At 40.8% G+C, this 4377-nt stretch overlaps 1 pseudogene; it reads right to left on the reverse strand.

Annotated features, from left to right (window-relative positions):
- Window positions 1–1907: 1907 nt before the first annotated feature.
- On the reverse strand, window positions 1908–3267 carry LOC118998707 (tubulin alpha-1A chain-like; annotated as a pseudogene).
- Between the last annotated feature and the right edge of the window lie 1110 nt (window positions 3268–4377).

Here is a 4377-nt window from a genome sequence, read left to right on the forward strand (position 1 = left end):
ATTGTGTTAATATTGGATGGGCTGCTGGTTTGAATGGCTAAGAATTATGCGAGAGTGTGCTATTTGTGAGAGCAATTTCTAGGTTTTTTTCTTTAATCCTTAGGTTGGATCTTTCATTTATAATTCATGTAAATGATAGAGAATTCACCTTTTTTAAAATTTATTTTATTTTTATTTTTTAAATTTAATTCTTGTTCAAGTACACTTTTCTGTCTTATATTCCCAGCCCTGCCCTCCAGTGCTCCCCACCTCCCTCCGATTTCCACCCCCCACCTTAGTTATTGTCCATGTGTCCTTTATACTTGTTCATGTGAGTCCATCCCCTTTTCCCCTGTGATTCTCTCCCCTCCTTTAACAAAAATATTATACATTTTTCAATTTTTAAAGATTTTACTCATTTATTTTTAGAGAGGAGAAGGGAGGGAAAAAGAGAGAGAAAGAAACATCAATGTGTGGTTGCCTTTTGTACGCTCGCTACTGGGAAAGTGGCCTGCAACCCAGGTATATGTACTAGACTGCGAATCAAACCAGCAACCCTTTGGTTCACAGACTGGCACTCAGTCCACTGAGCCACACCAGCTAGGGCTAAAGTTTTCAAAGCAAATGGTTACATTGTGTTTCCTGAGAATGTACTTGGTATTAAACAGTGCATGGGCAGCTTTTATCAAGATTAATATTGTGTTTGTTTGATGTGCTTGAAATTCAGTGCAGTATACAGATAAAAAACATGTTTTCTGACTTGCTTAAATTAAAAAATGTATATACCTAATTTACTGCATTCTCATCCTTTGACTTTTTCATATACATAATGTGCAGAGAGAAATTCTTCTTCTCAAAATCCAGTAAATGTTATGGTAATAAAGTAGCCTAGATCTTTTGTGTTCATGCATTTCAGATGTTTCCTATATTGTTCTCTAACCACTATAGTAAGCAATTGCTGTTCTAAACACTTTTTTTGTAATTACTTGCAAGCAGTTGGGGCTAAATAGAAATGTAATATAGATACACCAATTCATTTTTCTTTCACAAAATCTGCTATTTTTGTGTTCAATATCTTAATTCACTTAAACAAAACAAGAAGTTCTATAGTAGAAATGCTTATCTAGCTAAACTCATGGAAAGTAGGTCAATTAGAGCCCTCAGAACAACATGCTAATTAAATAAGGTGGTAGCATTGATCCTTCTTCAGTCCTGTTTGTTTTGCCAGCATCAAGTTCTAGAAGTAAAAGTTTGCATGTTTAAAACCAACTGTCTATGTTCCAATACATTATTTTACAGGGGCAAACTAAACCCACCACCCCTCAACGCACAAGGGAATGGGTTGGTTCAAGCCCCGGTGTGAATTTGTGAATTTTAGATTTTTCAGGAGACATGGTCAGATTCTCTTGGAGGAAAAGTGTCAAGCTTCTAAGTGAACCAAAATATTACTGGAGGTCTACAACGGAAAATCAATCATTGCTAAGCAAGTCTTCCAGTTATCTGATCTATTGATGAGGGGTGGTCAAGAAGGAAGGTTTCATGCTGTGTATAGTCCAAAGATATACATATTCTATCTGGTGAAGAGATAATCATTCTACCACAAAAGTAGCAATTTGTATAAAACAAAATAAAAATAAGCAAATAAACACAATTTAGCATCAATAAATACATTTTCGGCTTTCTTTGTGTGTGTAGTAAATGTTTGAATTCTTTTTTTCCCATTTAAGACAGGGAATAGTTTATTCAAGTTCATCAGAGAAATGAACTGGTTGGGTCTATAACAAAGCATCATATTTTATATCACAGGCCAGTGATTGCACATGAGCATACATTGCTACCTATGAATTAACTGATCAGACCACAACTTTTCAATGTTTAAAACAGAATAAGCTTCCCTGTAAAAGAAGCACCGCTGTGACATTTTAACATTAGTATTCCTCTCTTTTTTTCTCACCCTCTCCTTCAACAGAATCCACAACAATCTCCCCATAATCCTGCTCTAGGGCAGCCATGCCCTCATGGGCCTCAGAAAACTCTCCTTCTTTCGTGCACTCACCCACATACCAGTGGACGAAGCCACACTTGGCCTGCATCAGGTCAGTCTTACGGTCTAGGTGAGCCCGACTTCAGCAATAGCAGTGGTGTTGATCAGCATGCACACAGCTCGCTGGACTTTGGTTAGGTCTCCGCCAGGCACCACTGTGGGAGGCTGGTAAGTAATGCCAACTTTGAAGCCAGTGAGGCACCAGTCCACAAACTGGATGCAGCCCTTGGTCCTGATGGCAATGGCAGCATTAACATCTTTGGGAACCATATCACCAGGGTACAATACACAGCAAGCCATGTATTTACTGTGGCAAGGGTCACACTTTACCATCTGGTTTGCTGGCTCAAAGAACAAATTGGTGATCTCTGCTACAGAAAGCTGTTCATGGTAGGCTTTCTCAGTAGAGATGACAGGGGTGTATGAGGCCAGAGGGAAGTGGATGTGGAGATAGGGCACCAGGTTGGTCTGGAATTCGGTCAGATTGGCATTCAGGGCTCCATCAAACCTGAGGGATGCCATGATGGGGGACATCATTTGACCTATCTACTTATTTAGGTTAGTATAGTTTGGGAGCTCAATATTGAGGTTTCTACTATGGGTGTTGTAGATGGCCTCATTGTCAACCATGAAGGCACAATCAGAATGCTCCAGGGTGGTGGGTGGTTGGGATGGAGTTGCAGGTCCCCACTACAGCTGTGGAAAGCTAGGGGAGCTGGGTAAATGGAGAACTCTAGCTTGGAATTCTTGCCATAATCAACAGAGAGACGCTCCATCAGCAAGCAGGTCAACCCAGAGCCAGGTCCCCCACCATACTGTGGAAAACCAACAAGCCCTGAATACCTGTGCACTGGTCAGCCAGTTTCCGAATTGAGTCCAGGATGAGGTCAATGATCTCCTTGCCAAGGGTGTAGTGTCCTTGGGCATAGTTATTGGCAGCATATTCTTTGCCTGCGGTCAGCTGCTCAGGGTGGAAGAGCTGGTGGTAGGTAGCAGTGTGAACTTCATCAATGACTGGGGGTTCCAGGTCTACAAACACTGCCCTGGGCACATGCTTGCCAGTGCCTATCTCACTGAAGAAGGTGTTGAAGGAGCCCCTGATGGTCTTGTCACTTGGCATCTGGCCATTGGGCTGGGTGCCATGTTCCAGGCACTAGAGCTCCCAGCAGGCATTGCTGATCCGGACACCAGCCTGCCCAACATGGATGCAGATGCATTCATGCATGGTTGCTGCTTTGCAGCTGCTGAGCCCATGGCAGAGAGGAAAAAGAGAAGTTGTTGCTTCTTACAGCACAGCTCTTAGGTGGTTGATGTAAGGGAATCTACCTGAATTCTCTTTGCACTAGTCATAACATTGGTTCCCTCATTAGTGAGAAAAGTAAAATCTTCAGAGAATTAGCATTTTCCCTTTAAATACTATATCCCTTAACAGTTACTTGCTCTGACTCTGAGTTTCCTCTCTATAATTGCGAATAATAATATATACCACATGGCGTTCAAAGAACTAAATGCTTATAAGGCACATACAGTTTCTAATTTTCTGTTGACAGTGACCAGATATTAAAAATAGTTATTAATATCTTGTTTCATCTAATGAATGCCTTTATTCAATTTCTTTCTTCATTACTCCAGTCTTTAAGCTGCTTCCTCTTTGTGACGATCTTGCACAACATCGAGAACTGAATTCTTCCACACCCTGGGTATCTATTATCATCCCTGTCACATCAAAATAACTCATTCAGGCATGTCTTTTCCACATCATCACATCCAATTTGAGGATAGGCATATGTCAGTGTCTCATTCTTCTTTTTCTTTTCCCCTTAGTCTAACTGTAATACATCATGTATTAGGTATTAAATAAGTAAAAACTACCAAATAATAATCAGAGCAAAACTAATCTTTTTCCACTTCCACCTTTATCCATAATGACAACATGCGTCTTTGCTTTCTTACCTCCCTTCTTGTTTATCTTAATTCAGAGAATCATTCCCTTCAACACTTAAATATTCTTGTCTTTTCTGTCCTAAACACAAAATCACCTTTTAAAGATACAACTCCTCTTCCTGTGCTAACTTCGTCCTCTTCACAACCAACCTTCACCAACGTCCACGTTTGCTATTCAATCACCTTTTTTTCCTTTTTTTATTTACCTTTTGTTCAAATACAGTTTTCTTTCTTGTATTCCCAGCTCTGCACCCCCCAGTGCTCCCAACCCCCTCCCATCTCCGCCCCCCCATCTTAGTTATTGTCCATGTGTCCTTCATACTTATTCATGTGAGTCCTTCCCCTTTTACTCTGTGCTTCTCTCCCCTCTCCCCTCTGGACCCTGTCAGCCTGTTCTGTATTTCAGTGTC

Source organism: Sturnira hondurensis, unplaced genomic scaffold (assembly GCF_014824575.4).
Source record: "Sturnira hondurensis isolate 20B ecotype Veracruz unplaced genomic scaffold, ASM1482457v3 Scaffold0014384, whole genome shotgun sequence".
In the NCBI taxonomy this organism is placed as follows: domain Eukaryota; kingdom Metazoa; phylum Chordata; class Mammalia; order Chiroptera; family Phyllostomidae; genus Sturnira; species Sturnira hondurensis.